Source organism: Drosophila elegans, unplaced genomic scaffold (assembly GCF_018152505.1).
Source record: "Drosophila elegans isolate 14027-0461.03 unplaced genomic scaffold, ASM1815250v1 contig_814, whole genome shotgun sequence".
NCBI classification, from domain to species: Eukaryota; Metazoa; Arthropoda; class Insecta; order Diptera; family Drosophilidae; genus Drosophila; species Drosophila elegans.
In genome coordinates, this window is record NW_024546167.1 from 18,698,656 (window position 1) to 18,711,611 (window position 12,956).

A 12,956-nucleotide genomic window follows, 5' to 3' on the forward strand; every position below is an offset into this window, starting at 1 on the left:
AATTTTTTTTGTAGCATTTTTTCTTTTTCTGCCTGCTGTTGTTGTCTGGTTATCTCCTTTTGGGCTGAGTGAGTTGTGGCTGCTGTTGAGTTGGTGGCCTCAAGGCTGCACTTTCTTTTTTATTGTCTTTTCTTTTTGGCCTTTTTGCCGGCTGGCTTTTTGGCCTCATCGTTGCTTTCCGCTTTTCCGCTTTTCGCAGGTGACGTGGCCTATTAGCAGCGATAAAAGTCGAAGGCGCTCGACAACAAAAGGATATCCGCCTGAAGGAGCAGTGCCGGCAGGAAAATGCCAACGGCAGCACGTGGGGCATGCAACTTAATATGCTTCTCCTTTCTGCCCCGCCAGATTACGCACGCTGGAAATTATGGCTGAAAAATTAGCACATTAAATATGAATATGTATACGACTGGGGCGATATCTTAATACGGCAAACGTGACGCTTCGTTCGCCCCGAAAAATGTAAATAATTTCCCTAATCTGCCGACATAAAGCTGATTTCATATTTACATTTCGTATTTAATTGCGCAAATTGTTTGCTTGAAATTTAAAGCCAGTCCTATTCTCTGTCATTAAAAGCTTGAACCTTGCAATTATCAGGGGCATTTTCCACATGTTAATTAGCCGGTGGATTATTTATTTACCATCTAATCTAAAACACAGGAGACAGGTTGATTTGATTTAAGCGCAAACACTACTATTTGTTTAGTTTTCATTCTCTCGTTTTAAATGTGAATAATTTCGATAATTGATAATCGGATATTCGTGTTGGCTGGAAACTTTAAATATTTACATCATTATTTAGGTTTTCCATTTTGTGGGTTTGATAATTTATTATTTTGTTGAAATTGGTTGCCATGCATGGGCATTAAATCGACAAAATCCCCAAAAAGTATGCTATAATATGTCACATTATTTAATCAAGGATTCGGTTTTTATTTTCATTTATCTAATTAAGATCCTTGCTCGTTGTAATTTTCTTGCTATGCTTACCTTAATTGTTGACTTATTTATGCACCAGCATGTATTACTTTAATACGGAAAAAATCCCTTTTCTTAAGATTTTTTTTGTAATTTGATTACAAACGTGTTTCCCCATTTTTTTTGTTTGTAAAGGCCCTTAGCTTTTTCCTATTTTTTCACTTTTTTTTTTTTATTTTTTCATTTTTGTGTTTCCTTTGGCTTTCTGACTTTTACCATTGTCTATTTTAGCTCACTTTCATGATTTTCTCCTTTTCGTTTTTTATTCTTTTCTCTACTTTTGACTTATGGATGTCGTCGGTGGTATTTTTTCCCCATTCCTAATTGGCATTTAACAAGCCTTTCTTTGTCCTTACTCCTTTTCCAGACTTTTCCTCTCTTTAACAATTTTAAATTCTTTTGCACTTATATTTTTTCTGTACTTCTGGGGATAAATTCGAGTGCCAAACCTATTAATGTCAACTCATTAGGCACCGCTAGCCATAATCCCAACCTCTTGTTTCTAGAAAGGCTAACCCAACCGACAAATAAAATAGATGGAGCAAAGAAAACCAAAAAACCAAAAACTCATTCCAAGTCTTTGGACACGTAGCATCGCATAATTACAACTTAATCGCTTGACAAACAAAGCAAAAAGCAGGCGCCCCCACATAAACAGCAATAAAAACAATAGGGGAGTTTCGGGGGAAAGGGACGATAATGCCTGTCCTAAGTTTTAAATGGCGACCCAAAGTCACTTTAAAGACTCCTCGGCTATGCCGCCCCTTTATTGTCACGCCTTAAATAGTTAATAGGGAGTAATGGCGACCCGAGGGTGGGTTCAAAAGTTTTGAGGTTTCTGGCCTTTGATCTTGTGTTTTAAGTGCATTTGTAAGTTGTTAACTACACTTAAAAACTTAAATATTAATTAGAGCATTATCAAGTACGAGGAAAACATGTTTTCTCAAAATGCAATTGAATTTGCCATTAGCAGAAGTAGGCAAAAGCAATTAGAAAATTATTAAAGAGATTAACCTCAGCGACTGGCTGAACACAGAAAATTATAATAACACAAAATATGAAATATATGAAAAAAAAATAATAATTTACACAATTCAACCTTAAATAAATGTAATTTTTATTACACTCTTACCAAAACGTGGTAAGAAAATCCTATAATTCCTTAGAATATTTTTTTAGGTTTACATTTAAAAAAAGTTTTTTTAGTCACCACTTTTTTAAGACACTTTTTTTAGTCATCACTTTTTCAAGGCATACGTTATATTTTATAATTTAGGAAATACAAAGAAACCAACCCACTTTTCGGCAAGGGTTGACATTTCTTGCAAAAACTATTTCCATGTTAGGAGACCATCCGCAACTCCCGCAAATGAATATTTCATGACAATTAAAATGTTAACTCTGTCAAGCGGCACGCAATGGACCCGAACTCAAGCTCAAACTCAAACCCAACCTGCATTACATGACTCGAATTCCACCTGCCACGCCCCCATTTCTCACACACACGCACACGCATGCAGAACCCACAATAAGCTTACACTTACACCTGCTGAAATCCCCCATACGATTTTACCCCTTGCCACCGGCCACCTGCCACTTGCAACACTGGCCGAATAATGTTGCGGTCAATTTCATTATCTTTGCCCATGTCCACATGTACACTGGGAAAAAGAAAATTTTATTAGATAAAAGATTTAGCTTGAAAATATTCTATGCATTTAATTTATATTTTTGGCTAATATATTTTCTTACGTGGGTGCATTAAGTAAAAACATTTAAATACTTTATAGAACATTTTAATTACAATTTTAAACGTGCCAAATATTATGAAAATCAACTAAAAATAGTTTCTGCAAGTGAACAATGAGCCTGGTGTTGAGAATGTGCGAATCATGATTAAATTTAGGTTAAATTTATACGTCAAAATGTTTAATTAACATTTAGGTTCATAATACAATTGCTATATTTTTATTCTATATAGTAAAAAATTGAAATATGTATTATTTATATAAAACAAATGTTATTTTTTGTAAAAAAGGTAATACCATTTAAATTATTAAATTAAGGTATATCATTTAAATTATTTTTTAAAAATGGTCCACAGCTTAGTAAAATAAATTTAAAATGGCTTCGTCTTAGCCTTATTATTTTCTAAATAGCCATAATATTTAAATCAATTGCTGGTTCTAAAACTTTGCTCAACATTGAAACAAATTTATACAAAAACAGTTATTTTAACAGAAACGTTAATTAGAGCAGGTATTATTAGTAACTATTATCATGTATATATTTGCTTTTTGACCAGTGCTGCGTTAGTCCAATGGAGTTTGGATTATTGGAATTACGCAAGGATTTCGCGGGGCTTCAGGGCAGCGCAAACAAAGGATTGGAGCGACCCTAGATGGAGTTTTGCTCTAGCGACTCCCGAGCAGCATTATTACCGAAAACTACAGAATCCAATAAAGCCATGTAAGGACGTGCATGCATCACTTCATTAGGCATATCAATGTCACTCGCCCCACCAGAATACTGAGTGGCACACATCAATATCCAGATGCTGAGTTGCAGGACTCAGGAACAGAACCATTGCCTCATTTGTCAATGGACATAAGAGAAAGACAGTGGAAGTCGAAGGTCCTTCAGCTCATCCTGATCCCAAAATGAAGTGATGTTTGTCAAAATAGAGGAGCTATATTTCGGTTTAATTGTAAAAAACCAAATAAAGCACCCTTTACATTATAAATTCACATATATTCACATCTATAATTAAGCGACACGAAATGCAATACAAATTTAAAATAAAATTTTTAGGTCATAAACAATACTTGAACAGAAAACTTTTAAGCGACGTTTCCGCAGATTAACTTTGTGTCCTGTACAGTTTCGCATCCCACAAATTGTTTGACATGGCCATAGATGATGGCAAAAATGTTGCGCTGAAATGCAAATATAATTAAACGAACCGCAAAAATATTCACACAGCCTTTGGCCATTAAAAATTACACATTTTGCCAATTATATTTAGAAAGTGGATGGTAGATGGCTTACAAAAAAATTACAACAAATGCTGTGCAATTATTTAGTTAAATGTATGTTTATTTAATGTGCCAGCACACGTGCCTGTTTGTGTACATCGTGTATATATCAATTATTTGGCCAATTGAAGTGACTTATTTATTAAGTTTTGAAAGCGAAACAGGACGAACGTTAACATTTGATTTCAATTAGCTGCTTGTCATATGAACAAAACATGTTTAACGAATTTAAATAATTTGCTTTATCTTTATGACAGGCACTGCACAAAACATATAAAATGTAATTGATTTAAATGTTAAACACAGCTTTTATGTGATTTCGATTTGCCTGATGTCAATTGAAATGAAAGTGAAACGCCCGACACAGGTAATGTATTTTATTTGTGCATAATTTATTGCCACGTTTCTTTTTCGTTCTTCGATTTTCCTCGTCACATTTAATGTGCAGAAATTATGAGTAAACTGCGGGCCAACATGGCGTATACATAATTGAGCAATTGCAATGCAATATCAATGAATTATGCAAAGCAACTGTCCAACTAAGTGGAGTGCTCGTCAATTTGAATTTCAAACTAAATTGAAATTTAATTAAGAAATATTTTCGAAATTAATGAAGAGTGGAGAGAGTTAAACCATTGTGAAACTAGTTTGTGCAGACACTTACTTAAGTCAATATATAAATAAACAAAGTATTTGCAGAAAATCTGAGTTAAGTCTAATTTATCTACAGACTTGCTCTCTTTTTGGGTACTATTACCTGAAAGCCCATCTGTAGACCTCAAAATAACTCAAACTGGCTAATGGCCGGCGCACAATTGGCCGAACCAGAAACCCTAAATTTTTGGGTCATGAAAAGTGTAGGCTGTTCCCCATAAATTAGGGGGCCAAGTGCCAGGAAAACCCTTTAGCAAATCTCCCGAACAAAAGGATGAACTAGAAATAGAAGCTAGCCTGAACAAAGCATAAGGAGGCCAAACAATAGGCATGCAAAGGAAACCTCATCAATACAGGCATATGTGGGAGAATATTGAACGGCACAGGGCATTCGCTTAAAGTTAAATATTAAAATTGTTAAGACAAGGGACTGTTTTGTATACTTAATATGAAATATGTGAATCAACCAATAGCAAACATTTTATACAATGATTCCTATTATACTGAAATGTGCTGTATTTTTGACAGTTTCCGTATCACAGGGAACAATGAGTGACAGAATTTATCAGACATTTTGTGGCTGCCATTGTTCTACGAGTATTCAAACTGACACCCCTGCAATAAAATTTCGGCATATTCATGGCGGATTCCATTCAGTGCTATCTTTATAGCCCCCTAATGCAGCCCATCACTGCGAATATCTATAATTGTCAACGAATGTTACCCAATTCCGGAATTTGCATAGATTTTTAGACCAGTCATTATGGTATGATGAGCGGAACGATGATTATTGTGTATGCTGAGCTTGAGCTCCTTTCGATGATGATTTCCATGTGTCATGGCAAGCTGACAGCTTCGGCTTAGTCCCGCTTTTCGCTCAGCTTTTGCTAATCGATTATGCAAAAATAAAATGGCATAGAATAAAACGCTTGCCAAAGCAGAAAGTAAGAGCAAAAATAAAAAAAAAAATCATGTCAAAGTTTGAACAGCAAAATGTGGAGACTCATCGATAGGTACTCGGTAAAGAAATTCTGTTGCCACTCATCTTCACCCTCTCAAAAATTCTGGGAACAAAACCCCAAAGTCAATTAAAGGATTTCCAACCCACTGCTCTAAACTTTATTGTCACACATCGGAAAATTTCAGTGAGGACATTGGTTTTGGGCTTCCGCCCCCAAAGCAATTGGGTGAAACAATAGATGGGCGAAACCACAAAACTGTATTGTAACCTGGAAAATTGAAATGAAAAGAGGAAAAGCTGGCCTTTTATATATTTCATGAATTTCGTGAGGGTCTTCGTAATCCGATTCCGATTTTATTCGGAGATTAAAAGATAGTTGGAAAGGAATATCTAATGAGCTATTAATCTTTGGTCAAATTAATACCACTTTTCTTTGGTTTTAAAATTTTAAAATCGGTAACAAACATAAATATAAGTTATCAAACGTATATAGTTTCAAGGTTTGTATCATCGGAAATATCTCTTTGTTTTACAATTTATAAAATACCAACTTTAATCAAGGACAAGTAATAAGTTTATTGATTTGTTTTGAATTATTTATTGGATTATATTGTACGCAATACAAGAAATATTTTTGTAATTAATGTAATATTTTATTAGAGATGAGTTATAAAGGAGTATCGAACAAAATGGAAGTCTTTGGTCAAAGTTCGTACATTTTACTTTGATTTTAAATTAATATCTTCTCTTGTAATTGAAAAATCAGAATACTGATTGTACAGTTAAACTATTTATATATTTTGGGGATATATCGTCAGGATTATCTGTTCGTTAAACAAACCACTTTTTATTATTTACTACTATGTATTTGTAATAAAGAACAAGTTATAATATAAATGATTTTAGCTAATACTGCAATTAAGTAGAAGACCTATAAAAAATCCTTCTCTAACTTGAAAATAAATCTTTTTCCGTTTTAAATATCTTCAAAATCGTTTTATCCCTGCCACAGTGGACACTTGAAAAGCACAACAAAGCCAACAATTTTAAAGCAGACAAATGAAGAAGCGGAAATAGGAGGATGTCTACAAGTGCACACATTGGTAGTAAAATGTTTTTTGTGTTTGTGGTTAGCAGGGAAAACGTACGAATGACTTCTTATGAATGACTGACTGACTGAGTGAGTGAGTGAGTGAGTGAGTGAATGACTGCAATTGAATGACTAACTGACAATCAGACAACTTTAAATTTGGTGCGGGGTGCAGATGAAGAGAAGGTGCAAATGCAAAGCTATTGTTGCGGAGTGAAATGTTTACCAGATTTCAAGTCGTAAATTGATTTGATTTTGGTCATTTCTGCACTCTTGTTTGCTTGCAAAACTTTTGCTCTAGGCAAGTGGCAAAAATTTCAATCGAAACGACCAATTTGTATGTGTATTTACCAGTCTTGTTTCCCCGCAAAAGTGTGTGGGCGTGATTGATAGGGGGCGTGGTCAGTGGATGTTAGCCAGAGGGCCCATTTCAGCCGATAAGTTACGCCCAATTGAGCTCTATTTGAACTGCTGATGTGTGCAATGCGTCTTGGATTTCCGTTCTTTTGTTTACGTCGATCTCTTTGCGGTTTCTTCTTGGCTGACAATTTGTTTTGCTTGCTCTTGTTTTTCCCAATGAACACTGAACACTGGACACTTTGACATTTGACATGGCAGTGGAAGTTTTAAGCACCAGCGCAGCACAAAAAACGAAATAGTTGTCAATTAAGCAAAAAGAACCCCCACACGAATAATGAATGATGTGGTTGCTGTGGCCAAAGTTCAGGGCTTACAACCGATGATAGATGGGAGATATATATATTATATACCATATAATAGGGGAATGGGTGCAAAAAGGGACTTTGAAATGTTGTTTGTGGCCAACGGGCATCGAAGAACTATGACAAACTAATCAGAGTGAGTGGATGCTTCAAATTTGAGCTGGGATAAGGATTAGGATTACATTTCAATTTTTCAATTTGACATGCGTAAATTAAAAGATTGTTTAAACTAATTGAAAGCTTTCAAATTGTAACTTTCTTAGCTTGATTACATAATGGGCAAAAAGATTTAGCGGCATTGACAAGGAAAATAGCAAACACACTTGTGTAAACTTAAAGAAAATACATATTATGATTTCTTAAAATAATCTTTTATTGATAAATAGTAATTAAGCTAATCTCAATACCTGAAAGAAAGCAATTTATATATTAATATATAAACTAATGTTTAACAATATCTGTTTTCTTTAATAAGTAGACAGACCTTAGAAGAATAAAAGGATAAGGTTCTTAAGTTTTTTGTTATTAATAGTTAGATGTTAAATCTTTTATAAATGATTAAGAATTTTTATCTTTTTATATAAGATCAAGAAAAATTAATAATTTATTCCAATAGATAGAAATATTAAATATTTGAGAATTAGTGAGAAACAGTACTGCTAAAAAGATTTTACAAGAATTTTATAGCCCAAAATAAATATATTTCTTAGTTCATTTCCCTGAAATTTTCTTTACCACTAATATTATCCCTATCTAGAAGTCTTTGTTTACAGAACCTGTCTTCTCGTGTTTGCTTCACCGTCTCCCGTGCAACGTCCTTAACTTTTATCTATTTTAAACAGCTGGCGGTAGTGGAAGCCATAACTTGTATGTTAATAACCCCAATTATGTATGCGCAGGAATATACCATTTTGGCTGCCACCTAGCTCTACTCATGAATTTTTATCTCCAGTCAAGGAAGCTCACCTATTTTGAGTTTGTTTTGGTTTTTGTTTTGGCTTTGCTATGGCTTTCATCTCGTTTCTCGTTATGGCCACTTTCGGTTTGGTGCGTTGCATTATCACGTTCTAGTTTTATGTGCTATTAAGTGCAATATAAGCTTGCGGGCCCTTTAAAGTGTGCTATAATCTTGGCCACCAGCGCCAAGTAATGGCCAGTACTTCGGGGCAGCATTGTGCAGTGGATTTAGCCCCATAAACTGACTTCTGGTCTCAGTTTATTTCTAGCCAGACACACATGGACAGCAAAGCCATTAATACTAAAATATGACCACAATTTTTCAAAAAGCCACACGCACTATAAACTGGTTCAAAAACTGTTAAAGTTGTTACACTTTAAATTGCTACAATATGTAGATGCAAATTCAGTTAAACACATTTCCTCTCCTCTGTGATTTTCCTTATTGAAAAACCGGAAGCACTGAGCTAAAAACCAATTTCATTTGTCAGTTTGTTGACTTTGAAGTTTTATTGTCTAACAAGCTACAACCAATTCGATTTGCATATTAAATGACACTGTCATTGTTCGTTATACTGAATAATTCACTTAACAATACATTTAATTTGATTTTTACTTGTGTGCAGCACATATTAAACAATTATGTTCGGTTGTGTGATATGAAAAAGCAAATTATTTGTAATGGAGAAAACCAATTTTTATAGAGAGAAAAAATAAACTGGTTAAATGAAAGATTATAAGATTAGGCCTCGTTAATCGTTTTAATTTATTAAAATGGCTTAAGAGAATTTAATTTAATTTTAAATCAAGGTGTTAAATGTTAAACACATTGGAAATGTTATCTGAAAATTATTCTCTTAAATTTAAATTGCCAGAGCTAAGAGTTATTCGATTAAGTTATTTGTGAAGTTATCCGTTTTATGAACTTTTAATGCTAGTTCCGTTTTAGCTTCGAGCTGGAGGAAAGATATGTGTACGCATAGATTACTATACGTTGTACCAGTCGAGTTTGTGGCACCTTTCAATTCATTAGCAACTTTATATGGCAGAACTTGTACTGGCTAACAAAATTTACGCACTCTTGCCAAACTAGAGACAGTATGGGCAGGCAAGAAAAACAAGTAAGAAAAATATGTGTTGCATCGAATAAAATAAACTAAAGTTAACTTGACTTTTTGGACTTGGAACGGAGGAGACAGAATGGAGTCGAAAGTAAAAAGCGAGTCAATGTATGCTTCTGTTTTTCTTACCAATATAAAACTTGGCATTAAACGCGAGCGAGGGCCATGGGAAGTACTATAGTCTCTGAACTTGAGAAGTGAAAAACTCCCAAGAAGGACTTATGCGAAACGGAGAAACGAGCAGGAATCCTTGCTTGTTTTGAGCGCAAACTTTGGCGCTGTATCTCCTTCTGCCGCCTCCAGGATTTCCCTCCGTGTCCTTTCGCCTTGATAAAGTTTAACTAGCGCCAAACACAAACACAATACACACTCACGCATAAAGTGCGAGGAAGCTGATGGAATGCAATAAGCCACGAGACCAGGGATGCCAATTTGGCAGGCTTCTGGCTAAGTAATATTGCCCATTAATTCTGGATTTTTGTATATCGTTCTTTGTAAAAAACTTCATTTACAATACAAATTACGAAATAGAACATAAAAAGTAGAATTTCATTGTCTTGCTAAAAAGTTAACGACCATTTTATATGAAGTTTTAATGCAAAGTGTACTTCAACTTTTTTTGCTTACTTAGGGTGAACATGAAAAATCGAAATCACTAAATTTGTTGTATAATATATGTAAATGAACAAAATAAAAAAGGTTATTTTATAAATTTCACAGAATTCGAAAGTTCCTATACCCCTATTTAAAAAGTTATTTAGATAAATTAGGTTAAATCAAATTAACGTTTTATTGTATAATCATAGTCGTTAAATATTTAACAAATTAAAATAGAAATCATAGATAGCTGAATAAACTTAAAACAAAAATTGTAAAAGAAAAACAAATTTAATTTATTTTCTCAAAGAACGTATTTATTTTCTTATATATTTTTACCTATTTATAGTCTTGAACTCAAAGGACGTCCCGCTTTTGGCCAACACTATAAATTGGTAGTGAGAAACGGGTGCATAGAAACGGTATGTGAAAAGTTTCTCCTTTGCCTGTTGTTTGTGTATTTACTTGGAAGCCGTTAAGTTTCATTTCCGTTTCATTTCATTTCGTTTTATTACTTTGGTCAGTTTGATGATTTTTTCCGCCCCCGCCCCTAATTGTTCTGGGTTTTCCCCTTTTTTATGCTACTTGTTAGTTTTGAGTTCGAATCGCTTACGTCTTCTGCACTTTTCTCTTCACTTTTTCTTCCACTGCACTCGAGTTAATTGAAAGCTTAACCTTTACATGCACTTACACTGCTGTTAAAAAGGGCTGGGTGCCACGCCCCCTTGTAATACCTTATGTCAGCGCAATCAGTGCCACGCCCACTGGCAAATGATTCGAGTCATTCAGCCTTCTTCGTCTTTGGATTTCTGTCGCCTTCGTCATCGTCATCGTTTTCAGTTTCGTTTTCAGTTTCGTTTTGCGCGTCTTCTAATTGCCGCTGACTTCTTCATCTTCTTGGCCCGTTCCTCTTCTTCTTTTTTGGGCCTCATTACTTAAGCACGCGCTGTGAGCGACTGCCACACCCCCAGATACCAGCCGCCCCCTCAAATAAGGTCAGTAAAGAAGCTTTTTTGGCGGCAGCAGCAACAGCAGCCGTTTTTGGGCCCATTTTGGGTGTGTGTAACTTAACTAGTATACTGAGAAAAATTGGAAGAAGCTCCCTTAACAGAAAATAACAATTTTGTGTTTTTTAACAAAAAAACCAAACAGAAAAGGTGAAATCTAGCAATAGAAAAAACGTTTTGAAGTTCAATATTTTATAAATAATCTATCAAATAAATCATATATGATTCAAAAATTTATGAAACTTTCTTGCATTCATTTTGCTTCTGAAATTAACCAAATAAGATAAGTGAAGATTTAAATTCACTAGATCTTCAAAACTTAACATAATCTAAAAATCACATATGCAAAGTAAATGGTTGTTGCGTTGTTATAGAATTATGTAACTAAAGTTTTGTAGGGCATTGTGGCTTTGAAGCGACGTAAACCATTTAGGTAATTTTAAATATAGAGTTGATAATATTTTTTTCTCTGTGAAACTACGTCACCATCGACTACTTTGACTGGCTCTTTGTTTTCTTAGCCAGGCGTCATCATTACCGTCAAGAGTCAGCCAGCAAACGTCTTGGCCCAGACCGCAATTTGCCTGCTAACTGCCAACTGCCAACTGGCAGTTTAAGCCATGGATGGAATGTCGCCCACAAGAGGAAAAAAAGGAACCGAAAATAAAATTTAGTTGGTTTCTTGATGCTGCACAGTGGGTGTGAGATTTCAAGATTAAAGGGAAGTTGGTATTTCAAGGGAACATGGTTGATTGCAGAACAGAAAGGGTACTAAAAGAATTCCATTGAAATTTTTATTAAATTCCAAAAAAAAACACTAGTCTGTCTTGTCATTGAAATTTTAAAATTGGAATTTATAAAGAGAATTTCATAAGCATTTATTCAACACCTTATAAAAATATGTCATATATAATAATAAGTAATTATTAAATTAATCTTAGCTAAGATGCGTTTTACATAACAATTTACTAAATACAACTTTAACCAGCATTGTGTTGTTTATGTTTTCACTTTTTTGCTCGTCATTTTAGTGACGCAAAAAGGGCGCTTTAATTTATATAATATCTGTAATTTCTGTGTGGATTGCCCAAAGCAGAAATACAGCTGAAAGTTTATTTCGTGTCAGAGATCAGAGCAATTAGTGCGAGCTATTAGCTGTCAAAGACATTAAACTCGAAACGGTCTTTGGGGTGACTTTAACTTTGACAAATCGCAGACCAGAGCAGAGCAAAACAGGCGTAGCAAAGAACTCGAAGTGAATTTCTAAGTTAAATAAACACACCTTGAACCAGAAAGCTGAGGCTCTTTAGTATGCAAAATTCTTCAAGGTTGAAGCTTTAATTAATTCACACGCCAAAAGAGGAGCAGCCGTCTTTTCTGCGCGGCAATTGTATAATTAGTTTTGGCCCATCTTTGAATATCTTACTTTTGGAACCCACACACTTTCTTGGACACTCCTCCAATTCGCCAAGGTGTTCAATTACACAAATGAATGCAAAGAAAACGTCAGCGGCAACAGAGATATTTTCCACGCACAGTCTCAATAAATTAAAGTATGCCATGGCAAAAGGGGCGTGGCTGACCAAATGCCCCGCCCTCGAAGAGCCCACTAAATTATTTCATTGATGAGTTGGCGCTGGGTGGGCACATGAATTCCCTTTTTCGGTGCTCATTGTTTTCTTCCAAATAAATCTTTCACTGGGTTGGGCAGCTGCCTCAAGTCGACATCTTCAACAAGAAGAAGTCTACATAAATAAATAAATATATAATTCCTCAGTGAAATCCATTTGAAATGCAAAGCTCGTAGAGAATAATATGGTATCTCATGGGGCAG